At 50.3% G+C, this 27,337-nt stretch overlaps 1 long non-coding RNA gene across 2 annotated transcripts in view; it reads left to right on the top strand.

Annotated features, from left to right (window-relative positions):
* The window catches only part of LOC110350648 (uncharacterized), a 29,641-nt gene extending 6,269 nt beyond the window's left edge, over positions 1 to 23,372 (top strand). Inside the window, exons 2-5 of one of the 2 annotated variants that reach the window (XR_002397341.2) lie at positions 17,329 to 17,525; positions 17,667 to 20,634; positions 20,762 to 20,831; positions 21,056 to 23,372. This is a non-coding gene — a long non-coding RNA (uncharacterized LOC110350648). Of the gene's footprint in view, positions 1 to 17,328; positions 17,526 to 17,666; positions 20,635 to 20,761 lie in introns of both variants that reach the window. The other variant, XR_015448953.1, reaches the window with a different exon arrangement.
* The last annotated feature ends 3,965 nt before the right edge of the window (positions 23,373 to 27,337 follow it).

Here is a 27,337-nt window from a genome sequence, read left to right as displayed (position 1 = left end):
GGACCTTGAGCTTGCAAGGCAGGCAGCGGAACCACTGAGCTAAATCCCCAGCCCTGTCTTCATTTTGATGCTAGGATGCTCTTTGCCTTTTTCTTCTTTATTCTTCTGTGACTTACAGTGGAGTTTTCTCAAGGCCATGTATGTGTGGTACTGCGGTGGGCTGAACACTGAGGCAGACATCAGAATCCAGGTGGCTTCTAATAAGCTAAGTAACAACTCATAGGGCCCAGGGATTTAGCTCAGTGGTTTCACCACCTGCTATGCAAGTGCAAGGACCTGAGTTCGATCCCCAGTACCAAAAAAAAAAAAAAAAAAAACTCATAAAAGTATAAAACAATGCCAGTCAATAATTTTTTTTGAAAATATATTTGGTTTTCATAAATAATGTGTTGTGTTACTAATGTAAGAGGTTTATACTTATTACTTTAAAAATGAATAATTAAATACTTTTGAATAATAATAAATACCTTTGAAAACTTAGAGTAAATAGGGCCGGGGATTTAGCTCAGTGGCACCACGCCGGCCTCGCCAGCGCAAGGTCCTGAGTTTGATCCCTGGTACAAAACAAAAACAAACCTTAGAGTAAATATTGATGGATATAAACTATAGAAATAAGTGTTCTTTGTAGCCCTCAGTAATTTTTTTTAAAAAATAGTGTGCTGAGGCAAAAAGATTCAAAACCACAGATGGAGAAGATGCTAGAAGACAGAGCAAAAAGATTCCAAAAGGGGGCCCAGGGATTTAGCTCAATGGTTTTGCTGCCTGCCTCATAAGCGCAAGGTCCTGAGTTCGGTCCCCGGTACCAAAAACAAAAATCCAAAATGGTGTTCTTGGGCTTTGGGTCAATATAGGGTATCAGTCTGGGCTTTGTCATCCTCACCTGTTCTCTACTGCAATCATCACCTCCACTGTCATCACCACCATTGTCACTACCATCACCATCATTAGCAATATCATATCACTATCAGCATCATGGCCGTTATCATTATCACTAGCATCATTCATTATCACCATCATTGGTATCATTACCTCCACCACTGTTACCATCACCACCATCGTGGTCATTGTCACTGTTAGCATCGTCATCACCACCTCGTCACCTTCCACACCCCCATGATCGCCTTCACCATCACCTTATTATAAAACTATCACCATTTTCTACCCCAGCTACCACCACGATGCCTCTGCCACCTCCACCATCCTCATCACCGCTGCCATTATTATGGCTATGATCCCCATCTGCCCTGGGCTGAACATTCACTGTAGCTGACGTTGTACTTGGCACTGTGCAATCATTGTTTCTAGCTGTCATAGAACTCTAGCAGGTAACAGAGTTTCCCATTTGCTACAGGGGAGGAAACTGAGGGTTCTAAACATCCCAGGAGCCACCTGGAAGAGCATGCCTAAACACCAGGAAGCTGGGCTCCGGGCTCCTTTCTTTCTGGTGCTGGGAAGTTACTCAATCTTGCTCTGTTCCCATTTGTAGGTTACTAGCTGGGACTGTGACTAATGAGAACAGTTCCTAAAGCTGAAATCCACTGTGTCCCAGATTAGGTTCATATCAACATCATTCTTTCCTTTTTTTTTTGGTACCGGGGATTGAACTTGGGACCTTGCGCTTGCACGATAGGTGCCAGAATCACTGAGCTAAATCCCTGGCCCTATATCAACATCATTCTGATCCTCTCAGTCAGGGACAACAGACATTAACGTGGCACCTGTCTGGGGTAGGTGAGTCCCATGTGAAGCATTGCCCAAGTACCTGGCACAACGAGGGTGAACACTCACCCTCATCATCATGGCCACCCCAGAGTATGGTGCTGAGGTTGCTGGGACCACCACCCTCACATGACAGGGTGAGAGCAGCCTCTTGAGAGTGTGGCCTCCCCATCTCTCTGCTCTGTCCTGCTTGTTGAGCTCACACCAGGACTCCCACACTTCCTCTCCCATTGTGATTTAGGTGCTCAGTGGTGGCCAGACAAGGACATGGCTATAAATAGGACAAATGAAGCTCCTACCTGCCCGTTACTCACAGTCTTCTGTAGAAAGAGAAAACAAGTATGTGGACACAGGCCCTGGCAATGCAGTGGAGGAAAGCCAGTTTGGGAAAGTCCCAGGAGGAGGCATGGATGTTGAGTGGGGTTGGGCAAAGGGCTCTGTGGAGAGGTGGTTGGGGAGACTTCAGGCAGGGGAGGCAGTGGGTGTCATGTGTAAGGAGGCCACAAGCTTAGTGGGTTTGGGTCATGGCCAGAAGCCCATGTGGTCAGTAGACCAGATTGAGAGAGAGGGCAGCGGTAAGGTCAGTAGCCTGCACATCACATGGGAGGACATCCATCACATACAATGGCCTGTATGACGATAAGTTTGGGTGATATTTGGATTGTTATGGAAACACCTTAAAAGTTTTGGGAAAGGGAATCATGGTCTTATTTTCTCTTGCCGTAGAGAGAGATGAAGGAAGCAGGGAGTCTTGTAAGAGGATTTAGTGTGATCCAGGCTCATTTTAGAACACTTGAATGGGAAGCCATGATCATGGCTCTTGGAAAGTCAGTATTGTGACAGACCCTCATTAGAGGAGCTTTATCAGAACCCAACAAAGGGCATCCATGGAAAACCTGCAGCCAGCATCACACTTCCTGGTGACAGATGCCAAGCTGGGAAGAGAGCAAAGACGCCCACTGTCACCACTGCTGCCCACACCATGTATAATCCTAGACACCACAGTGGAACAAGAGAAGGATATAAAAGGGATGCAGTCTGGGAAGGAAGAGATGACATTGTCTTTGTCTGAAATAATACAGTTATCTGTGGGAAACATCCTAAGAACAAATAAAAGAGCTATAGAACTGGAAAGTGAGTTGAGCCAGGCCCTATGGTATGAAGTCAGCGTACAAAGGTCAATTGTGTTGCTATGCATTAGCAACACACATTTGGAAATTTAAAAAATTTTAAATTTTATAGTAATATAATACTATTAAAATTGTCTCCAAATACATAAAATACCATGTTTAATCTAACCAAATAGCTAAAGCATCTGTTTGCTTAAAATACTAACTATTTAGGTGACATAAAACCTAAATAAATGGAGATCTGGATCATACTTATCATTTGGGGCACTCAGTATTGTTAAAATGTTAATTTCCTCCACAATAATTGATAGGCTCCTTTTGCAATCCCAATCAAAATCCCAGCAGGATATATATTTTTTTGGTACCGGAGATTGAACTCAGGACCTTGTGCTTACGAGGCAGGCAGCAGCACCACTGAGCTAAATCCCCAGCCCAGGATTTCTTTTTTTGATAGAAATGGATAAGCTGATTCTAAAATTCACATAAACAAGCAAGTACCTAGAACGGCTAATACAGTTTTGGAAAAGAATAAAGTGGGAGGACTTCTGCTACTTGGTTTCAGGCCTCACCATAAAGTTGCTGTAATCAAGACAGTGTGGTATTAGTGTTGGCAAAAGAACAGGCACACAGGTTAATGGAACAGAATGGAGTCCAGGAATATATGCTCCATTGATTTTGGACAAAGATGCAAAGATGCAAAAGGCAATTCAAGGGAGCAAAGGCGCTCCATTAAACAAATAGTGTAAAGACTGGTCATCCACTCCTGTGAAAATGTACTAACCAGCAAACAAATGAGTTGGCCAGTGCTGCTATGGTTTGGATAAGTGTGCCCCAAAGGCTCGTGTGTTGAAGATTTGGTCGCCAGCCTGTGGTGCTCTTGGGAGGTGATGGAACTGTGAAGAGGTGAGGCCTAGTGCAAGGAGGTTAGGTCATTAGAGAAGTGTACTTGTATGGAATATTGGGACCTTACACTTCCTGTCTTTCTTCACCTTCTTAGCTGCCATGATGTGAGGAGCTTTCTCCATCATATGCTCATGCCATGATGTGTTGCCTCACCACAGGTCCAAAAGCTTCAGGGCTGACAGACCATGGATGGAAACCTTCAAAACTGTGAGCCAGAATAAAGCTTTGCTTTTTAAAGTGGATTAACTCAGTTTTGTCACAGTAATGGAAAACTCTCACACACACATACCCTGTGCACCCTAATCAAAAATGATGTTAATATGGGATCCCAGACCTAGTCTAAAACTATAAACTTCTGCAAAAGTACATAGGAGAAAAACCTCTGTGGCCTTGGCCTAGGCAATGGTCTCTCATAGGCAATGGTTTATTAGATATAACAAGAAAAACACAAATCCATACTGTGATAAAATCATACATGGGACATCACAAAAATTAGAAACTTCTCTTTGGAAGACACTATTAAGAGAATGAAAAGACAAGCCAGAGATTGGAAGAAAAATTTTTACAAAATGCATATGTGGTAAAGGACTTAAATCTGGAGTATAAGAAGGATGCTCTAAGCTTAATAAGAAGGGCCGGGGATTTACCTCAGTGGTTCCACCGCTAGCCTTGCAAGAGCAAGGACCTGAGTTCAATCCCTGGTACCAAAAAAGATAAAAAAATAAAAATAAATAAACTTAATAAGAAAATAACCCAATGAAAAGTGAGGCAAAGGTTTGAACTGTAACTTCACCAAGCGGAAACACATGTGGTTAAATGACACTTAACATTCTTAGTCTTTGGAGAATCTACACAAAAGCCGCCATCCACCCAGGAAAATGGCAGCACCACAACAGATACCAGACCCCAGTGTGGGGCGGTGTGGAGCCACAGTGCATCCCATATCACTTATGGGATGCAACAGGAGGTGGCCACTTTGGAGAACCGATTGCCAGTTTCTGGTGAAGGACAGCACACACTGCCCCTGGGAATTACGTAGAATGGGGACATACCTCCCCACAGAACCTGTGTGTACATATTTCTCATGGCTTAATTCACAGTTGCTCAGGACAGACATAAGCCAAGCCTGCTTCAGTGGGGTGGATGAACATTAGGTGCTATTTCAGTGAACGTCGCTTAGCAATTAGGGGAACAGACCACGGACACATGTGTGAATCTCCCACAGTCTGCTATGGGGAAGAAGCCAGATGTGGAAGTCCACACACCACATGGTTCATAGGATGTTCTGGAAATGGCAAAAGTGCCAGGACAGAAGAGATCAGACTTGTCAGGGGCTGGGGAGGGGATGATAGGGGTTGCCCACAGAGACCCCCAACGTAGGTCTTGCAGTGTTGGAACTGTTCTGCAACTTGATTGTGTTGGTGTGTATGTAACTGTGCATTTGTTAAAACTCACAGAGCCATGCACTGAACAGCGTGAATTTTACAGAATGTAATTGTATCTCAAAAAAAAAGCACATCAGTGGAATGATGAGAAAAGGCTCTGTACACAATATGCAGGGACCTGAAAGCAAATGCAGCCTACAGTAATGAGCATGTATGTGAAGCAACCTTGGGCTGTTGTTGTGGCTTGTGTCTAGGTGTCCACCCAAAGCCTCATGAAGTGTTTTTTGGAGGTGGCTGAATCTGGAATACATGATGCTGGGATTAAGGGCATGTGATTACTAAACCACTACATGTGAGGGCCGGGGATTTAGCTCAGTGGTTTCACCACCTGCTGCACAAGTGCAAGGACCCGAGTTCGATCCCCGGTACCAAAAAACCAAAAGAAAACAAAAAAACCACTACATGTGAGTGATTAGTTTGGCACCTCCATAATCTCAGTAGTCTGGATGGGATAAAAGGGGCAGAAAGATGCTGTTAAGGTCTCTTGTTGCTTTGCTACCTTCTGGCCGCCTTGAACTGTTTCTCCTCTCCAAGTCCTGTCTGCCATGAGCCACGCTGCCTCGGAACCAGGTGATTATGGACTGAAATGTCTATGAACTGTAAGCCAAATAAACCTTTCCCCCTTCAACTTTGGGTGTCAGGTGTTTTGTCTCAGCAACCAGAGAAAAGTAACTAACACAGCTGGGGACAAAGGATGAGGGCTAGGTGTTAGAAATGCTCTGAGTAAGGCCCTATGTGGCCTGTCAGACCTGGCCCTCCCCAGGACATCTTTTTGTCCTGGCATGTCTGGGGTTTACTCACCAGGATGTGCTGGGGTCCTCAAGCCCTCTGATGGCATGGCTCTAGGTATCAGGGCTGGACTCACAGACATTGGTCATCAGCTGAGAACAGCCCCACAGGCCAACTCAGAGCCAGGAAGCCACCTCTCTGGCTGCCAGAGGGACTCAGAATGGGCAGGAGCTATTGGCATGACCACTTCTCATCTTCAGAGTCTCTTTAAGTGAGCCTGGAACCTTGAATGAGCTTCCTGGGGGCAATTACCATGGTCGTATCCTGGACTGGGCCAGGGTCTGTCACCCCAGGAGGAGCTTGGCAGCAAGGCTGTGGGTCATCCTTGACAGAGGCAGCTCCTGGCTCAGAGTCTGGCCATTCCCAGTCCAGATACACAGATGGGCCAGGGGCCCCAGGCCAAGCCTGTTCACTGACTTGGTGCCCTGCTGGGTGCCACTGTGTTCTGAGACAGACTGGCAGGCTGACACTTGGTCCTGGTGGCCAGAGAAGAAGGAACACACAGTTGGCCTGGGAATCACAGGGCTCAGGTGGGGAGCTGAGTGCAGGTCTCTCTCTGGCCACAAGAGACAAGAAGTCCTTACTGTTCAGTCAGAGGGAGAAGGCATGGGGGTGTCATAAATAGAGTTCATGAGGGAGGGAACGGAGTGAAGACAGTGGTAAACATGTCCTTCTGCCTGAACGCGGGACTTGCCTGGCCCCACAGCTTTAATTCATGACCTGTTTTGGGTGAGAGGTCCTGGCCTAGGCACCTCCACCACCCACTCTCCTCTCTCACTTCCTAAGGTTCCCCAGGCCCTCTCCAAGCCCATATACCCACTGGACAGAACTGTAACCCCACCTGCCAACAACTAACCGTCATACCCTCATTTCTGTTTAAGGCCCTCAGGACCTTCAGCCCATTCAAGACCTGTAAGAAGAAGACCTGGGATTTTTACATTCCCACCACTGGCCTCTTAGAACTTAAATCTCAAATGGCATCATCTAACAGAACTTAGTGAAATGATGAAATTTCCTATAAGGTGTGGGGCCTGATGTGGTGGTAGCCACCAGACACATGCAGCTACTGAGGGACTTGGAACATGGCTAATGTGACTGAAGAGCTGAGGTGGCTGTAGTAGAGAGAGCAAAGGTCTAGGCCCTTAAAATCAGACAATCTGTTTGCTGCTGTGGTCTCTCACTTTGCATAGAATGCCTGGTTCACAGGTTTTGGGGGGCCCAGAGTAAAACAGAGCTACCAACTTAGATGTGCACCCTACCCACAAGCCGTCTATAGATTCCATGTGATCTCTTTCAAGATCCTAATATCATTTTCCGTGGAAATAGAAAAATCCATCCTAAAAATCATATGGAATCTGAAAGGGTTCAAATAGTCAAAACAATCTTAAAAGAAAAGCACTGGGCCGGGGATTTAGCTGAGTGGTTCCACCGCCTGCCTGGCAATCACAAGGTCCCGAGTTTTTTTCCCGGTACCAAAAAAAAAAAAAAAAAAAAAAGAGAAGCACTAAGCTGGAGGACTCAAACCTGATTTCAATACTTACAGTGACAGTCACCAAAGCAGTGAAATGTTGGCGTGAAGACAGACACATGGACCAGTGGGACAGAACAAAGAGCCTAGAAATAAGCCCTGGCATGCACAGTCAATTGACTTTCCACAGTGGTGCCAGAACAAATCAGGAGGGAAGGACAGACTCTTCAACAAAGGACGCTAAAAGACTGGATGTGCCCAGGCAGAAGAATGCAGCCTGACCCTACCTTGCAGGAGGTACAACTAACTCACCAAGACATTTCTCCAAAGGTGTGCTGATGGCCAAGAAGCACATGGAAAGATGCTCAGTGGTGTGAGTCATCAGGGAGTTCTGGTGGAAGAGAAATGTGTGCACCTGGGAGGAAGAGAGGCCCCAGGTCCCAGTGAAAGTATCTGCGGGTGGCTGTGTGGGGCCTTGCACACCCACCGAAACCCCTAGGCTCTTGGTATAGAGGGGTGGCCTGGCTCCATCAGGAAGGGTCACCAGCTACACTCCAACAAGGTGCTGCTTACAGACTTGCTGACAAGAATCTGAGGGCTATGAGCTTAAAGCCAGGAAATACAGACTCCAGGGCCCTGCAGGAGACCCCACTGTCTAGAGTGGCCAGAGGAATTTTCAAAGATGCTTCTGGTTATTAGAGCTTATTTAGCCCAAGAGCCATGGCTCTAGAGGCCACTGAACCAGAGTGGCCTCTTTGTTCCATCAAAGAATTGATGGAAGACTTCTTAAGGACTGTGTGGAGCAGTGGAGACAGGAGCAGCCTTAGGACAGGGTGGGCCTTTGGGAACTAAATGACGCCTGGGGTGTGCTTTTGGGAGCTTGCTGACTTGGAGCTGAAAATGTCCAGAGAAAAGAATTGATGGTGGAAAGACATGTCCTCTGCCCAGGCATGCCTGGTGTCCTCCTCCACAGGGACACTCTTGGCTGACCTGGCCCCTCTGCCCCTTTGCTCTTCCTTCAGCTCTGGCCTCTCCTCCAGAGCCCTAACCTATCAGCTTCAGGAACCTTGTGCATGGGTAGTGAGCCCAAGCGAGGTTTGTCCATTAGGGTCTGGGGAATGCAAGTGCTCAGGGCTCAGTATCCAGCAGATGCAGGAGGACTCAGGTGAGGACCCATGCTGTCAGAAGTGACTTTAATGACCTCGGTCTTTGGCACTCATTTTGCTCCTTTTGCTCCTGATAGGATGGCTCTGTCGGGTTCATCCAGGCACAGTGTGAGAATAGGACCCCACAGCCTGCAGGTGGCCAGCAGGAGTCATCACCACACATGCAGGCCTCATGGAGACATGTGACTTCCTGCCCTGGAGCAGCCCCTTCCAAGCAGTACCTGCTTCCCTGGGTCCCACCTTCTACCTCGGGGGGTCAGGACTGTTGCTGATAGCTGGATCCCAAAGGCCTCGAGCAGGTGCGTAAGGGATGTTCAGTCCCAGCAGAGACGGGCAGTACTGACTCACCTTCCCCCAAACAGCCTCTGCTCTGGTCACTTGCGCTGGGCCCCTCCTGGGGGTTGCTCAGGTTTCAGTGTTTCTTAAGCCCTGCTTCTCATGGGCCCCTCACCCTAAGCAGCCAGCCTGTGCCACACCAGCTCCAGTGCCATGGGGAGGGAGGGTCTCCCTATCACCCCAATTCTCTTGAGGCAAGGCCCAGGCCTCAGGAGTCCACACTCCCCCATGACACTGGGCACAGCCAGCGTGAAGGCCTGGATGGTATTGGGTCCCTTGGGGTTGTTAGAAACTCCAAGCAAGGCAGGGAAGCCTCAGGGAACACAGCACCAGACACAGGCTGGAGGTACTAGGGTCAAAGGGAAGGTGTTCCCCACCTCTGAAGGAGTATGGAGTGGAAGGAACTGGGTGAGGGACAGCTCAGTCCTTCCAGCCGCCTGTAAGGTCACAATCAGCTGGAATTGGCAGCAATCCCTTCCCAGAGCAGAAACTCTGCTGGATGTGGGTACACGACCCCCCTCCCCAGCACCCACACAAATGCCTCTCTATTTTATAAATAGGTCACTTGGAGAAAAAGAGCTGAGGGTGAGTGATCCCCACCCAATAGCCAGGGGGATTCCAGCTTCATACACCAATGGGGATTCCAGGGTAGAGAAAGGGAACCCACCCAGAGTCTGCCACCGCAGGAATCTTGGGGAGCCCCCTGCTCCCAGGGACCAAATGGGACCTGCAGCCCTGAGATGAGAAGGCTGAAAGATGTGTTTGGATGGAGACAGAGCATGGACTTTGGGGCAAAGGACTGGCTGTCTGCACAGGGCAAGACAAAAGTTAGATTGGTACCCCTCCCCCAGGGATATGTTTCCAGCACTGTGTGGACAGAGGGAGAGCCGGAAGGAACCTGGACCAGCTGCCAGCTCCACCCTTCCCCACTTGGGCCATTTGCTCTTTCTGGCCAGGTTGACCTTTAGGGGCCCTGATGAGATACTTCCTGTCCACAGAAGGTGGAAGGAAAGAGGAAGGAGGAAGACTTGAGCCAGTGCCACCTAAGTGTGGGCTGAGCTCTTCCGGTGGGGTGGGAGGCACCAAAAAGGAATCCTTCAAAGCACTGCCACTCGAGCTCTGGGCACAGGGCCTCCACTCCTCACTGACCTAACTGCTGCCTTCTCTCCCTCCAGACAGGCCCCGGCCAGGCCCTGAGACCAGTGTGAACATCCTTGATGCGCAGGGACTGTCTCAGGAGCCTTTGCAGACCTGCCAGGGACTCCCTCATCCCATGGGCCTTTTCCAGCAGGGCCTCCTCAGCTCGTATTTTGGTGTGCACCCCTTTACCTAGAGAGCCTTCTGAAATCCAGGCAGTAGTTGTCAGTGCTTAATGCCCTGGAAACCACAGCTCTTTATCTTGTCTGCTGTGAACTGGTCATGGCAGGCTCCCTAATTCACAGGACGTAAGGGATTTCCAGTAGCTTATCTTGAGTCTTTTAAGAGGCTTAATTAGAAGAAAAACCTTCCCCATTTTAATCCAAAAAGAAGGTATGGTAATCAGCAGCAGTAAAAAGGGAAGGAGGGAGATCTCTGAAACCTCACCCAAGTAGGTTATTGGCAGGTTGTTATCCTTTCCCATGTCTCAGCCTTCCCATCTGTAAAGTGGAAATTTTAATAACATTCATGGCAAGGTTTTGTTGGTTTTTGGTTTTTTGTTTTAGTGCATGCCATGTGCTGGGCATGCAGTCGGTGCTCCACCTTGCTCCATTCACCTCAGTGGTCAGAACAGGTGAGCATAGGGTCAAGGTGGGAAACTGGGATGGCCCCAGGCCTTTGCAGCAAGCCCTCCTCCCTGACAGTCAGGCCTCGTAGCTTTGCCCCAGCGTCTTATCCTTGGTTGATCACTCACTGTGGACAAGGTAGCCTTTGGGCTCTCGCTGGGCCCAGTGCATATCTCAACTCTCTCCTTCCTTCTCTCCCCATGCCACCTACTCCCTAGCGTGTGTCATGAGTGAAGAGCCCATGAGGTCCTTCAGCAAACCCTGTCCCACACTGACCCCTGCTGGGAAGAGAGGAACTTGTTCTGGAGAAGAAAGCAGGAAAACCCATTGGGCTCCACTGGGTCAAGAACAAAGTGGGCTGGAACTGGCTGGCATTCTGGACACTACAGTAGCTTCAGCCTTGGTCATTGAGACTTCTCGGGCAGTTTTGATTGTAACCAGACAACATCTCCTAATTGGTATGAGAAGCTGGGTCTGGCTTGGGGAAGTTGCTTTGGCTGTTACCTATGTCCTCAGCTTACCTGCAGGTAGCATCTGGCTTAGAATACTTTTACTTCCTGCCCTGGACCAGCCTCAATATCCTACACAACCCCTGGGGCTGGCTGTCACCTGGTCTCCACCTGAGAGGCAGAAGGGCCTCTGCCCCTTCATGTGCCTGTCCCTTCTGGACCCTTTCATCCTACCCTGAGCCTAGCCTGCAAGTGGAAGGGACCTTGGAACAGTCAATAGGGCCACAGTCACAAAGATAACAGGTAGAGGAGGTGTCAGTCCACCAGGCATGTGGCTGTTGTCCAGCATGCATGCCTGAGTGGTATCACAGCAACACCCCTGCCTCTGACTTTGCTGTGGATGTGCCGCAAGGGATAGCTGATCTAAGATGACCTGTGCATGCTGGCAGGCCAGGCTGGGCTGTGGACAAGTTCTTCTCCAAAAGTACCCTCACAGTGAATTCATCATTGAAGATAGCAATGTAGCCTCCTGGTGGCCCCCTGACAACACAGGCAGGTGTCAGTACTTGTGCCCACCTGGGTGCCTGAATTCCCTCCTACATTGAAGTGTAATCCCATACCACAGAGTGGGCTTGCATTTGGAAATAGGGTCACAGCAGATGTGATTAGTCAAGATGAGATGGGGCCGCTACTTCAACTTGACCGGTGTCCTTATTCAGAATGAGATTTGGACACAGGCACACCCAGGGAGAAAGTCATGGGAAGATGCAGGCAGAGGACAATGATGTTTCTACAAGCCAAGGAGCACCAAGGATGGCCAGCCACCACTGGAGCTTGGAACAGGACTGCAGCAGACCCTCACAGTCTCAGGAAGACCAGTCTGCTCTTGGGGGTCTGGCCTCCAGAAGATACACTGGGATTGTTCGGCCCCCAGGCCATGGTGCTTAGTCCCTGGAAACAAGCACATAGCCCATCAGTCAATACAGACTGAAGACAGAGTTGTCCAAGGCTGTGACAAGGGCCTGGGGATGGGCCTCTGAAGGGGTGACAGGCACAGAGCAGAGGTCCAAAGGGCACAATGATGCTCAGTGGGGAGTTAGTTAAATGCTTCGGGGGCTCACACCCTTCCTTCTCACCAAACCTTCTTTACCTTCCCTGCTGTAACTCAAGACAGCTAGACAGGCCCCATCTGTTCAGGGAGGCCACATGTGACCTCTCTCTGTCCTTCACACACCTGCCAAGAACACAATGTAGCTCATGGTGACAGCAAGCTGCAGGTGCTAGTGACAGGGCAGGTCTCCAGAGAAGAAGGTGCTGAGTCTGCATGGGCCAGTCCCTCGGCTGGCATTCCTCACCCTTGGAGCCCCCACCCCCAGTGGGCCAGTTTGTGTCCTGGTGGGTAGTGGATGACAACCTCATGACTGGCTGGTGACAGTGTTACTCTGTGGCTGCCTGAGGTCAGGCAGTCTGTGCCCTTGGGAGCCCAGCCTGGCAGACTGGAGTCCTACCTTCCAGACTGGCATTCAGGGGACAGATGGCAAACATGCAGATGGGAGACCTCTGGAGACCCCTGCCCAGCATCCCCTCCCTGCCCCCCCCCACTCCCCCAGCTTGGTGTGACACATGGAAAGCCCCAGCCTGGGTCAACCCCAGATCTGGCCTGGAGATGGAGCCTAGAAGATGCAGCCAGGGAGGCCTGAGCAGGGTGTGAGTTGGAGGTTCCTGGGGCACAGGGATCTGGAGAGAAGGACATTTTATCCAGGACAAGGATAAATTACGGGCCTGACAAGAACTGCCATCCTGAGAATACTGGCCCTGACCCAGGCACAGTATGAAATTTTCCAGCTGGAAGTGAAGGCCCAGAAGGTGACCGGGGTCTGTCCCGAGTCCCAGAGTCACCCTGGGCTGGGAATCCTGCAGCCTGCTCTGGTTGGCAGGAGCTGGGGTGACCTTGTCTCTGCCTCAGCTTCACCCTGGGGAGTGTGAGCAGGAAGTGGGCTGGGGAGTCTTGGTTTTGTCTGACCCTTGGAACTGAGGGGCAGGTGGCAGCAAGGATCTGGGTGGAGGCTGGAAGCCCCCCACCTGAAGCTCTGGAGTACATGTGGGAACAGCGTGGACGCTGGTCTGGGCATTGTCCAGCCTCCTCTGTTCGCTCACTGTTGCTCAAGAAGACCCCATCTAATGGCACCTCCAAGAACCCCCTTCCCCGTATTCAGCCCTGGCTCCTGGCTCTGGGGGCCTCCACTCGGGCCATTGGGTAGGAGAAGAAGCCTTGAGCTGTTAGGGGCTTTGACCACAGTGACAGGACACCTCTGCACCCACAGGCCCCTGGAAGGAGGTAGCATCTGGGGCACCTGATGCCTGTTCATCTCCCTCTCCCTGGCACCCGGCAGCCTCATGTTCTTCCTGCTGCTCCCTCCCCTTCCTTGGCTAAGGAGCCGCACTTATATTTGAGATTGTGCTCTGCCCAATTGCTATTCCTCTCCTCTCCTACCTGCCAAGGCCAAGAGCTGGCCAGAGGCAAAGAGGATGTCTAGGAACTATGAGCTGACTCTTGGAGCAGAGGATGTGTAAGGTGTTCTGCCAAGGGGTAGAGGATGGTGGGGACTGAGGGGAACCTGGGGTCTCAGCTCTAGACTCCCAATCATGCCTGAGAAACTGGGGTCCCTGCTGGTGACCTCATCTGGCCTAGCCAGTTCATCCATCTCCCCAGAGTGGGGAGTGGCCCTGGGTCCTGGACCATGCTGTGTGAACTGGCCCGTGTCCTAGATGAACTCGTGTTTCTTGCTTGGTGAAGGATGGCATTTGAGGCTTTGTGGGGACCCTCCTGTCCTCTTTCATGAATGTCCTGTGAAAGCTCTTCTCCCACTTGGCAGATGAGAAATCAAGGGTCAGAGGCTCTGTGGCTCTCCTAAGGTTGTGCAGCTGGGAGGCCACCCAGGTCCTCAGGTTCCCAGCCTTTGGTGCTCAGTCTGCACTCGGGGCCTCATCCCTTGTGCTGCCCTGCCTTGACTTATAGTCAAGAAGTAGGGCTTTGATGGGGGCCTCCCTGGGGAGGCATCAGGCCTCTCCACCAGGACTCCCACAGACACCCCTCCAGGGTTTCGTGCCTGCTGGTCACCCTCCTGTGTGCACACAGAGCAGGTGGTCCCTAGAAGCAGGATTCTTGGCTGACTGGTGGAGTGGAAGCAATGTGATTCCTGAAAAGCCTAGTGGGTCCTGAGCAGCACAAGACAAGGCTCGGGAGCTCCTGGGCAAGGCATTCTGGGTGGGTGGCTGCCACTCATGAGGGGCGTTATATAAATTCTGGGGGAGAATGCATCATGGTCACTGCGTCCCTCTTGGCCTCTGGTTGCTATGGGGGCCATGCCCCTAACCTTCCCCAGCAGCACCTGGTCAATGTGAAGCCCTAGTTGGTGCCACCCCATTAATCAGCACAACTACTCCACCTGAACTGGCTCTCTCTCTGGAAACCTACTTGTGGCTCCAGCTTCCCCTCATGACTCCTGCATCCTCGGGTGGGGGCTGGTCCTCTGTTCTCAGGAGCCTGAGTACAAACAGCTGAGGCTGCCCCACCACACAGTTCAGGGACTTGGACCTCAGGCTGAAGCCCAGCAGGGTCAGCACACCCACGACCTCAGGTTGGATGGTGGACCTGCTTCAATGGGGTCTGTGCCCATCAGTCTCTGTCCTGGGCTCCAGCTCTGCCCAAAGGCCTGGTCCCTGAGCCCCGAGGACTGCACCTCACCCTCCAGCACCCCTATCTCTACTCAATGGTCTGGGCAAGTTCTCGGACAGTTCATGGTGTGTAGGAGACTCCTCCACCACCATCTGATTGTCCTCGGCTGTCTTCTCTCTTCTGCCAAATGCAGTATTAGATCAGGAGTTTAGAAATAGCTCCTTTCAAGACTGTTTCATAAAAAGAAGAACTGAATGGGAGAAGTTGAAAGTCACAGACACAGACAGGACAGAAGGATGCTTCACAAGGGACAGCACACAAAGGGCTGGTGTTTACTGACAAGTCCTAAAGCTCCCACACTCCCTAGCCCACCTGTCGGGCTTCCCTGCCCCTGGAAGGGTCATACAGTCCCTTCACCATCTTGGTGCCCCCTGTGGCTGTGGTGGCTTGGAGGAAAGAGGGAGCAGGTGTTGGGACGTGGGTGCAATGCAGCAGCTGGCTCTGGGGCACCTCAAGGTGGCGCTGTTGGAACCTAGTACCTGCTCTAATTGCCTGCTGGGCTCTGAGCAAGCTGGGTGCTGCTGGGGGCCCCGATCCAGCTGGTGCTGGTGGTGCCTGGCAAGGTTCTTGCCTGGCTGATTAGGGTGCAGCACACAAGGCATTTTGATGTCTGCAAAGCACAGCCGCAGGGCTACGGGAGACTGAACTCCCAGGCAGAGACCGCTCCCAGGTTCCCTTCTCATGAGGTTCCAGACCCTCAAGTACAGCGACCAGAGCATCCCCAGTGCTGCAGCAGTAGCATGGCCTCAGAGGAGGGGACCCCCACACACCAGGTGCGAGGCGCGGGTGCTCAGGTGTCTGGGCAGGGGCTGCGTTGGGCGGCACTCACCGTGCAGCAGGGCATGAGGGTCGCTGGGGTTTCTCCTCCAGGCTGGTCCTCGCTGCCTGGTTCAGCTCTACTGTCCCCAGTGGGCTGTGCCCGCCCAGCGGATCGCTCAGCCAATGGCACGGACCCCGGCTGCTCCGCCCCCAGCGCAGGCTCTTCCTGGCTGGGACCCTGCTCCAGACAGAGGATCTGAGTCCTTTCAGCCACACAGGTGTTGCGCTCCTGTGTGGGGAGGGTGCTGCGTCGGGTGGGGGGCTGAGGAGGATGTTGCAGACACTGGGGGCTCTCAGATGCACATCCCAGGGGCAACCACAACTGACCCTGTGTGTAGTGTGTCTAGAGCCAGCTGTCCCCTCCAGCAGGACCAGCTGCAGCAGCTGCCTCCTGGGCACCAGGCAAAACTGGCTGCAGCCTCGGTTGCAGTGCAGAGCTGGGTGGGCAGAGTGTGTTACTTAACACCAAGAAGCCGCTGCCCCACTCTGCAGCGGGTTTGTTTAGGGACTTCGGGGAAGCAAAGGGTTCATCCTTAAACACAGAGAAACCCTCCTGACAGGCACCCCATGACTTGTGATGGCCTTTCCCTCTCAGCAGGGGTGGAGCCTAGCCTCAGGACTGAGAGGGTAGACAATGGCCTGGCATCAGACACTGGCTAGAGGTTCCTAAGATTTTGGCTCATCTTCCCATATTCTAGAGTTATTTCCCATTGCTGAGTATCTAGCTCCCTCCCAGCTCATCTTAGCTCAGCTCAGCTCAGTTCAGACAGGGCCAGCAAAGCCCAGCACAGCCCAGCCCAGCCCAGCCCAGCCCATTCTAACACAGCTCAGTCCAGTCCAACCCAGCCAAGTCTAGTCCAGCCCAATGTAACCTGGCTCAGCCCAGATCAGCCCCACATAAACCAGAATCCCTCAGCCCAGCCCAGCCAAGCCAAGCCTAGTGCAGCTCAGTTCAACTCCAATCAGTTCAGCCCAGTCTAGCTCAGTTCAGCTCAGTCTACTAAGCAGTTCAGTTCAGCCCACTCCCCTCTGCCCAGCACTGGCCAAGCCTGTGGTTGATAGGAAGTCTTTTGGGGAAGAAGGCTGCAGAAGCCAGGCTGAGAGGGCCACAGGTGTCCAGCATACAGGTAGCCTGGGGGCTTCTAGTAGGTGGTTGCTGGGCGGGCAGTTGGACAGATGGCCTCAGTGCCTGTCCTTTGTACCTGGAATGTGTCATGAGGTGGCCCCTGGCTCTCTGCTATGGGCATCTTTGCCTTCCCTGTGCCAGTGTGAGGCAGGAACAGCCTGTCCTTAACAGGTGTGGCTCTGCTGCCAGCCCAGTTTCCTGGATAGCAAACCTCATAGTGCTGCAGAGTGGGCAGGTTGGGGCACATCTGCCTGCATGGTCTTGTGAACATGACACTGGGACCACTCCTTTGCCCAAGCTTGTCACATCAAAGAGAAAGCAGAAGACCCTGGAGGCTGTAGCTTGAGCTGGCTGAGCACACTTTGCCAGGATCCCTGGGGGATGGGGGGGTGGGCAACCCTTCTAAAGAGATGGAGTCCAGTTCAGTGTATGTAGTAAGTGCTCAAAAACACATGATGTCATGTTGTTTCTCTCAGATGGCCCCCTCAAGGATGCCTCCTGGAAGACGTCCCATTCCCCAGATTACAGATGTGGACACTGACTCTCTGTGAGGCTCACCATCCCAGGCCTCTGTAGAAGGATGGCTCAGAAAATGTGGAACCTCATTTCCCAGTGCATCAGGGGCAGCTGTGGCAGAAGGAAGCTGCTCTGTGACTGGGCAGGTCGGGAGCAAGTATGAGACGTTCATCTTATTCATCTTGGGGGCTCTTGGCATTCTAGAACATTCTGTACCCACCACCCAGGCCCAGGGGTTGCTAGCATTTGTTGCTGCAAAGCCTGATATAGATCCCTGCCCATCCTCTCCCTTGTCCAGAACCAACAGAGAGTGAACAGTACCAGGATGAGGTGGAGGGGTCAGACACCTTCCAGGTGTCTCCAACATTACCAAGTGGCACGCAGGTCAGTATGAATGGTTGTCCATCTGTGGCTAAGGAAACAAGACTGTCAGAGAGGTACTACCTGCTTCGGACAGGGGTGGGTGCAGTCCGAGCAGGTGTGAGAGCAGGGACTTATGCTGCACACTGCTGGGGAGTTGGGGGCCTTGCTGGAGTGGAGTTTGGCTCCCTGCCAGCCTTTTCTTGCCTGGTTGGCCAGTGAGAGTGCCTTCAGGCAGAGAGGGACAGAGACAACTTGCTACTCTATGTGCAGAGGAAGAAAAGGAGTCTTTGTCACTTTGGTTCCTGTTATGGTTTATATTCTCCTTAGAGTTATGGGTGTTGGGTATTTTGTCCTGGCAGCGAGAAAGTAGCTGAGACAGATTTTTGGTACCAGAGAAGTGGGTTATTGCTGTGATATATTACCTGACTGGGTAGTTCAGAAGCCTTGGGAACCAGTCTGTAGGAGTTTGGAAAACAGCTGTAGAATACTGTAAGCCAAGCTTGATGGGAGATTCTGGTCAGAGCTCAGGAAACCAGAATGTTAATAGAAATGCAGCTGGTAGAGACCAGGCTCAGGAGGTTTCAGCTGGGAATAAACACTCCATACGCAGGTCAGCCTCCAGCCCATGTGTATTATGCTTTGGCAGAAAATTTCTCTACATTTTGGTCATATCCTGAGACTTTGAGGGAGACTGAGACTAAGGATGGCAGACTACTTAATCTGATGGAGGAAATTTCAAGGCTCTGGGTTGGGCACTACTGGGGGCTTTTAGCCAGATCTACACAGAGAATCAAGAGCGAAGGGCCCAGCAGAATGCTTTTAAAAGTTTTGAGTTTGGCCAGAAAGGAAGCTTTGATAAACTTGGGGCCTTCAAAGGTGGAGCAGAGGAGCTTTGTTGCTGAAAAGAAGCACTAAAAAGAATTCAAGTACTTTGGAATGGGACAATAGGAAAAATAGCTTAAGGGCATTTGAAGAACCATTGAGGACTCACCCTTTGAAGACTCAAAATTGCAAAAGTGAAAGACTTTGTTTTGAGAAGAGAGCCCCAGGGCACTGTTTTCCAGCTTTGGAGAAGAGCTGCCTGGGGAATTGATTCCCCTGGATTTACGCTTAGCCAGTCAGGCACTCAGATGCCTCAGTAGCCCTGAGCAAGATGCAAAAGGGCTTAGCTACTGCTCCAGCTGGTGGCTGAGCTAGGCATTATGCACAGGGTGCTGGTTTTATACAAATACAGAATGTAAGAGTTGTGGGGTCAGGGAGACTTCCACCCAGATTTCAGAAGCAGGCCTGGGAAACCAGGCAGTGTTCCCCTGAGAGGGCAGTGAAGCTGTGAGTGTGAAGTAGAAAGTGCAGTGGAGACCCCAGGATGTTGCAAAAGCCAGGAACATGGACTGGCTGAGAAAAACCCCAAGGATCGAGCAACAGCATCCCAGGAGAGAAGCAATGATGATTACAACCATAGGCACGGTCATAGGGGCGAGGCCGTCGAAGGCCGGTGGAGTTCACATCTCACCACAGCTTGCCCAGGGTGGCAGACATGAATCTACAGGATTTAATGTTTGTCCTGCTTGGTTTTAGTCTTGCTTTGATCCGATTGTTACAGGAAATAATACGGGGATGAAATAAGAAATATTATATCTCCCAACCTGTTAACTGTATGATATGCCAAGTTCTTGTTCTCTAGAAATTGAGGAAGGAGTCCTAGGAACAATGGAAGTTAAGAGTAGGAAGACTCCTGAGGAAAGGTCCTGAGGGGCAGGAGGGGACCTGGGTTGGTAGCCCCCGGGAGCTCACTTTACCGAGGAGCTTCATAGGGTCAAACCCATGTGGGTATTATGTAGGCCACAGCCGTGATCATCCAATAAAGTTACAAGTATAGTCACTTAGGTAATAGAGGTCCAATTGGGAAACAAGTCACGTAACAAGCGTGGATGGAAAGAACAAAGAATCTCCTAGGAAGTGGGTCTAGAGGTCTCTGGTCACCCACCTGGATGGCTGATGTCTATCTAGACTTCATTAGGCCCAGTGTTTGTTCTTTGAGGAAGTCTGGAGGTCTGGTCATCTTGTCTTTATCTTGAGGCCTGGTTTTCAGTTGTGTCGATGTGTCTCTGGTCATAGCTGTGGTGTGTTTTGCCTTTGTCCTGACCCTCTCTCTCGAGGAACTAGCCTTATCTGACTGCCTGTAACCCATCTGTCTGTAATACTTTTCCTTTCCATCCTCCATTTCTCCATTTTGGAATGGGAATGTTTACCCTGTGCCTTTGTATGTTGGAAGTGTTTAACTCTTCAGTTTTACAGGGGTACACAGCTAAGCGTGTACCTGAAACGTCAGGGTAGACTTTAGACATGGACTTTTTGGAAGTGCTGAAACTGTTAGGACTTTGGCAGCTCTTAGAGATGGACTAAACACATTTATTTTGTTTGTTTGTTTGTTTTTCTGGTACTAGGGATTGCACTCAGGACCTTGCACTTGCCGGGCAGGCGCAGCACCACTGAGCTAAATTCCTGGGCCTAAACTAAATACATTCTGTGTAAAGGGATATGCATGAGTCTTTTGGGGGCCAGGGATGGGATGTTATGGTTTATATCTAAATGTTACCCCCAAAGACTTATGAGCTCTTAGGAGGGGCTTTTGGGAGGTGATGGATCATGGGGGTGTGATACTTACCAGAGGATTAGCCATTGATGAGTTTGTAGCTAAATGTGATGTTGGGAGGTGAAGCTGATAGAGGACGTGGGTCACTGGGGGTGTGGCCTGGAAGAGTCTAACTCCCTCCTTTCTCCCTTGATCCCTCTTTGCTTCCTGCTGCCATGGCATAAACTCCTCTGCATGGCCTAATTCTCCTCTGCCATGCCACCCTGCCTTGGAGCCAACTGACTGTGGACTGAAACCTCTACAAAATGTGAGCCAAAATAGACCTTTTCTCCTTAGAGTTGTGTGTGTCGGGTATTGTGTCTCAGCAATGAGAAAGTAACTAAGAGAGTTCCTTTTTTTTTTTTTTCTTAAGTCTGTCATTTTGTTCTTTCCAGGGAGAGAATGGCAGAGGTCCATAACCTTCATTTTTCATTGTCAAGAATGAAAATTCCACCTGTCCTTCAGGTGCCCCACATTCCCTGCCTCTCTACATCCTCTCCTTCCCCTAGAGCTTCCCACTTTCCTCCCTCCTCCTCCTGTCTGCCTCTCCTCCTCTCTTCCTCCCTCCCTGATTGTCTTCTCTTCCCTCCCTCCCTTCCTCCTCTCTCTCCCTTCTGATCTCCCCTTTCCTCACCCTCTCTTGTTCTCTTCCTCTTCTCCCTCCCACTTCCTCCCTCTCTCCTGTGCAGCAACACTGACTGGCACCTAGCTGGCCTGCATCCAGCAGTGACAGTACCAAGTTGGCACTGAGGCTCCTGAGCCCTACGTTCACCAGCACTTGCAAACACCACTGAGGAGGCTTGCGTCATATAAGATTTAGAGATTGCTGATGTCCAGTCTTGGGAATGTGGAGACCTGCCCAGTGGAGGAGCTGCTTGAGTGCCTGGGGCTGGGAGGGCATTGATGTTCAAGGAGGTGGTTTAGGGAAGGCTGTGAGCTGAGGGGCATGGAAGAGGTGTAGGGCTGTACCATGGTGGGATTTCAGAGCCCATGAAGGGGCATGGAGAAAGTATTTGGAAGTGAGGAGTAAGCCCTGTCGGGAGCAATTCTACATCATTTTGGGGAAAAACCATTTGCTTAGGCCTAGTTCTCCTGCCTACAGGCCAGCTATGGCATTTTGACACATGATTCTATTTTGGCCTCCAGTCACAGCTAAGACCTCAATGGTCCAGTTATGCTGTGATGCTCCATGACAAGATTACACCAGCTGAAGATATCCTGGGAGGAACAAAATCTTCATCTACTCAGTTCCTCGATGTTCTTGGATTTCTGCTGCCCCTCAGTCATTTGTTACACTTTGTTTATCCCGATGTACTGAACTCTCTGCAAGTCATTTGTTACCTTTGTTTCTCCCAATGTACTGAGTACTGAATGAAAGGTGCGGTAAGCTGGGGGCTTTGTCTTTGCTGCCCAGAGCAGCACTGACCAGGCCCAAAGCTCAGCTTCTTCTCAAAGTCTCATTTTTTCTACCTTTCCTGTATAATAAGTTAATTTGCCTTGTGCTGCCATGGCTCCCAGGAGACTAGGACTCACTGCAGAGCTTCTAGTAACGTCCCCTTCCCCTGTTCCCTACAAACCTCCTCCCCAAATCTGCTCCAGAAAGATTGCCCTTGCTGCTAGAGCATGTTGGCCTCCTCTGTGGTGTAGGGCATAGGCTGAACAGCCTGGTAATGAGGCACTAATGAGGAAGGAGCCATCCCAGGCTCTTGCTGACCCCCGAGGAGGATGGTTCCATCTGTCTTCAGGGGCTCTCTGGCCTCTCTGGTGGGTCTGGGCCTGGTTCCCCACAGGAAGCTGCTGAATGTCCTTACTCAGCGTCTGTCTCTGCAGCCACCTCCCGCAGGTCATCTCTTCCAGGCCATTAACTCTGCCCACGCTTTTTGTCATTGTCTCTGCTGCCATTTGGCTGGGGGCGAGGACCAGGAGTGGGACTGATCTCTAACAGGCCGGAGGCCCTGTGAAGCTGAAACGTGTGGGTCCTTATCATAACCCTGGGCCCTTATCATAACCCTGGGCCCATGGCTCTGAGCATCACTGATGTGCTCACATGTCTGTCATCAGAAGAGGCCCAAGGGTGAGGCCCTGACTCTGTCACTGTTGGGAGTGGGCTCTGCCACTGTGTGTAGCCTTGGGCAGATCCCACCCTGCCTGGACCTCATTTTCTCCCCCTGTAGAATGACATGGCTCAGACCGAGGGAACCCACTCTTATCTTGGCAGAAATTCCCAGCAGATATTTTATTGTACTTTAAGCATGAGGCAAGGAGGGCTCTCTGATCCCCACTGGAGATGCCAAGTGGTCTTGAGGCCTGAAGGTCCTCTGTAGTAGCTCTAAACAGTAAGTTTGGAAGAGTGGGGTCTCCTCTCCAAGGCTTGCCCTGGTGCCTGGGCTGCAGAGAGGAGACAGTGCAGACAGAGCTCTTGCTAGTACAGTTCAGCTGGTAGGTGGGACACCAGGATGCAGCATGAGGCTGGGGGACAACCTAGGCTGAGGTCTCAGAGCAGTTTTCTTCCAGTCTGATGTCCATTTGTCCTGCCAGGCAGTGTGCTCACTGACTGCAGCCCACAGAAAGAGGAAATAATTGCTGCCAGTGACTGTAAAGGCTTCTTGGAGGAAGCACTGATAGATGAGGGGAAGGAAGGTGCTATACTTTGGGTCTGGAATGTCTCCCAAAGGCTCATGTGTTGAAGACTTAGTCTCAAGTGCAGGAGTGCTCAGCAGGGGACTTTGGAGGAAGTGATTGGACCATGATTTCATTAATCATTAATTTCATTATAGTTTCATTAATTCATTGATGGGTTCTTAATTGAATGGACTATTGAGAGGTGGTGGGAGCTGTAGGAGGTGGGGCCTGGTTACAGGAAGTAGGTCTCTTGGGACACACCTAGTCTCTAGCCCCTAACCCCTTCCTCCTCTCTCTTTTGCTTCCTAGCCATCATGAGGCAAGGAGCCTCCTCCTTCACACACTGCCATGGCCATGATGGCACCATATATTTGAATCATGTAAAAAAATTCATTCTGCCAACCTGTGCTTTGCTGTGGAGTTTTTACATATTACAAAGGATGGGGACATCTTTGGGGGTGCATAATTCGGCCTACTATATGAGTTTTAAAGGAAATTAAGGTACTTAAGAAGCCAGGAATAGGAGAGCAAATTAACCTCTCATGAAATGCAAGAAAAGATGCAATAAAGATAAAGAGAAAGGAGTGAAATAGATAACAGATTAACAATATAGAAAAATCAACAAACTGAAAGTTGGTTCTATTAAAAAATTACTAAAACTGATAAAACTAGCAAGAATAACCAAGAGAAAAACACATATTATATCAGAAGTAAAAACATGACAGCATACAGATTTGATTGATAATACAAAGATAGTAAGGGGATATCATACACAGATTTAGGCTAACAAATTCAAATAGGTAAAATTAAAAACTTCTTTGAAAAAAAGACTTTCTGCAGTGGACACTAGAAGGAAAAGAGAACCTAAATGGCTCTGTATTTGTTGAAGAAGTAGAAATTGTATTTTAGGTATGTGCGTGTGTTGTGATACTGGGGATTGAACTCACAGCCTTGGGCATGCTAAGAAATCGGATTTTAAACTCCTTCCCCCAAGTCATTGGACTCAGGTGCTGGGAATAGCACTGTTTGACCCAAACTCTCATTAAGAGCAGTGCAACAGGGAGAAGCTCTGAAATCCAAGCCCGACAAGAACTTTACAAGAAAATAAACAAGAGACCAACATCACTCCTTAACATCCATGCAAATACTATTATCAAAATTAGCAAATAAAACCCGAAACATTTCAAAAAGATTATATATCATGTCCAAGTAGGGAGACCTGAGGAATACAAGATGAACATCAAAAAATAAGTCAAAGCCTGGTACAGTGGTGCACACTTGTAATCCCAGCCCTCTGGAAGGCTGAGGCAGGAGGATTTAAGTTTGAGCCCTTTCTGGGCAACTTAGTGAGACCCTGTTTCAAAACAAAAAAAAATTTAAAAGAGATGGAGGAGGTATAGCTCAGTGCTAAGGCCCTGGGTTCAATCTCCAGTATTGCCATTAATAAACTAAAGAGAGGAAATCATATGATTGTTTTAATAAATGAAGGAAAGAACCAGTTGATACAATCCAGTACCCACATGTGTGGTTTAAAAAGCCTTCAGAAAACTGGGAATGGAGGGGAATTGTTGTATATGTCATCAAATAGTAAAATATTGAGCACTTTCCCTGTAAGATTGGGAATAATGCAATACCCACTTTTACTAGTTCTACCCCACTTTATATGGTAGGTCTCAGTCAGTGCAGTGAACCAAGAAAATAAAAGACAAAGACCAGAAAGGAAGTAGCACATGACATGATTGTGAACCTAGAAAATCCTAAGCACTTTTCAAAAAGACCACTGGAGGGCCGGGGATTTAGCTCAGTGGTTTCGCCACCTGCTGCGCAAGCCCAAGGACCCGAGTTCCATCCCTGGTACCAAAAAAAAAAAGACCACTGAAACTAATTAGCAAGTTTAGCAAGTTGGAAGGACAGTTAGATGAATATAAAAAAATCAAAACAAATATAAAACCCAATAAACTATCAACAAACCATAGAAAAATGAAATTAAGAGATCATTTTTACATAGCATCAAGAATCCTCAAATACCTCAGAGTGACTTTTACATGAAATCTGTACTGAAAACTGCAAAAGGTAGCTGACGGAAATCAAAGAAGATCAAAATAGGGGAATAAACCATGTTCATATGTCAGGAAACTGAATGTTGTGAAGATGTTAGTCCTTCAAAAATTTACCTAGAAAAGCTGAGTAGAGGGAATTATTTAATCCCTGACAAAGTCCCAGGTGACTTCTGGAGAAACTGTGAAAGTGGCTCTAAATTTTATGTAGAGATGTACATCTTGGAGAGATATAAAACTAAGATTTATACAACCTGATTTCATAACTCAACATAAAGCTACAGTTTGACTCAGTGCACACAAGCAGCCAGTTTACAGACTCAGATGCAACTCCACGGGAACTGGAGATCCATGTGCGAAAGAAACACACAAAACAAACCTTAACTGCTCTCTCTCCCTGTTTATGGTGTTTGCTTGAGCCGAACCCTTGGGAATGCAAACCTGGAAATTTGCCCATTGTCCCTGGATGTTCCTGTCCCCTCCCAGGGCCAGCTGCCCACAGCCTCTTCTCAAGACTGCCTGTCTTTGCTCTCAACAGTGGCTGTGGCTTACCTCCCAGCCGCAGTGAAGGCCTTGGCCCCTTCCCATCCCCATGTCGTCTTGTTCCGCCACGCATCCTACCCACCCACACGCGCAGCACTCACTGTGGCCTCCTGCCCGTCCACTCCCTGAATGACTACAGCAGCTTCCTGATTTCATAACTGCAAGTCCTCTTGCCTGGCCCTGCTCACCCATCCCTCCACCTTGCTGTTAGTTTGGTGTCTTTAATACCATAACTTCATCACAATCCCTCCAAGATCAACAAGGTGCCCTTGATCATGGCACTGCTGCATCCGTCTCAGGTGTTTTCCACTTGCCTCAGTTTCCTTCTCGTGCTCTTGGATGGGGTTCCTCATACTTCACGGTGCTGCTGCTTTACCCTCTGTGCCCTTCTCCAGATGTCGCTCCTTGTGGACAGGGGCCACTGTGGAAGGTCTGTAGGCTGCGTGCCATGCCCAGCACACAGCACGGAGTTGGCTTGGAGGGCAAGGTCCTAGCAGCTGGGCTCAGTGGTGAGCTAACCTGGGGCCTTGTCTAATATCTGTGGTCAAGTTGTGGGCTGGCTGAGGAGCTTCCACAATTCAGGACCAGCCCCTCAGTTGCACTCCGTTTTAGCTGTATCATTTATTTGTTCAGCCTTATTTTTCATCAATTATCCATCCATCCATCCATCTGGCCGCCTGTCCTCTCAGTGGGCACATCTTTTTCCCATTCCCGGATGACAGCAATGACAGGGTGGCTGGCTCCATGTCCTTGGGCAGCTCTCCTTCTAGTGAGAGATAAGGGACTGAGCATGTGAACAACACCTGACTAAATAATGAGGAAACAAAGCCCAAGGTGTTAGGAAGCTGCTCTGAGGATTGTGGCCACCTTGGGATTCAGACAGGGCAGTTGTGCACAAGGGGAGCTGAGAACAAGGTGCACCTGCAGCGATGCCTTTGGCCTTGAAGGGTACCATGGGCTGCCCCCCACCAAGGCCTGGCCTCCACCATCCTGGCAAGTAGAGCCTTCCACCTCCTTTCATGGTCCTGGCTCTGAGCAGCCAGGGCACTCCCTAGAGGTCACCCAGTTAGAGAGGTGCCGACAGGGAGAAGCCCAGTGCCCTAGAGGTCGAATAGCCCAGGACAGCCAGGCCCTGCACTAGGGTGTGAGCTTCCCCAGGACCAAGGTCACAGCTGCTTGTCTGTGGGCTCAGCTGGCGTCCCCCACATGTCAGCAGCAGGTTCTAGCACAGAGGCCCTGCTCCCCATCTGTCTAGACGGGGCTATTTGTCATGTGCCCCAGACGCTGTCAGCTGCTAGGCTGCCCACCTGTCCCCTGCAGCACACAGATGTCCTCCATGGGACACTGAGCAGGCAAACAAATGACTGTCAGCAAGGGAAATGAAGCCCAGGCTGTTAGGAGGCTGCTCCGGGCACAGTGGTGACCTTGGGGCTCGGATGGAGAAGCTGAGAAGAGGGTGACCAGCTATTTCATGGGACTAGGATGATGGGGCTGACCTCAGAGCACCCTGCTTCTGAAACTGCCCCCATTCCATCTCCAGGTCTTCCAGGAAGGGGGCCACATCCTCTTGGGACAACTGTCCCCATGCAGTCCCCTGGGCCAAGCCTCCTCGACTTACCTGGGCTGGGGATCCTCCACCCACCCTCCCTGAGCCCACTTGGGCTTAGACCAACAGAGCTCCATGGCCCCAGTCTCCTTCTGGAGTCACCTTGATCCTGAGGGTTCAGTCTGGGGATGGGGCAGAGGTGC

The sequence above is a fragment of the Heterocephalus glaber genome, unplaced genomic scaffold (assembly GCF_053883595.1).
Source record: "Heterocephalus glaber isolate CG9 unplaced genomic scaffold, H.glaber_assembly_v1.0 deba00000594, whole genome shotgun sequence".
NCBI classification, from domain to species: domain Eukaryota; kingdom Metazoa; phylum Chordata; class Mammalia; order Rodentia; family Bathyergidae; genus Heterocephalus; species Heterocephalus glaber.
The sequence above is the reverse complement of the archived record's forward strand: the minus strand, read 5'-3'. Positions and strand labels throughout refer to the sequence as shown.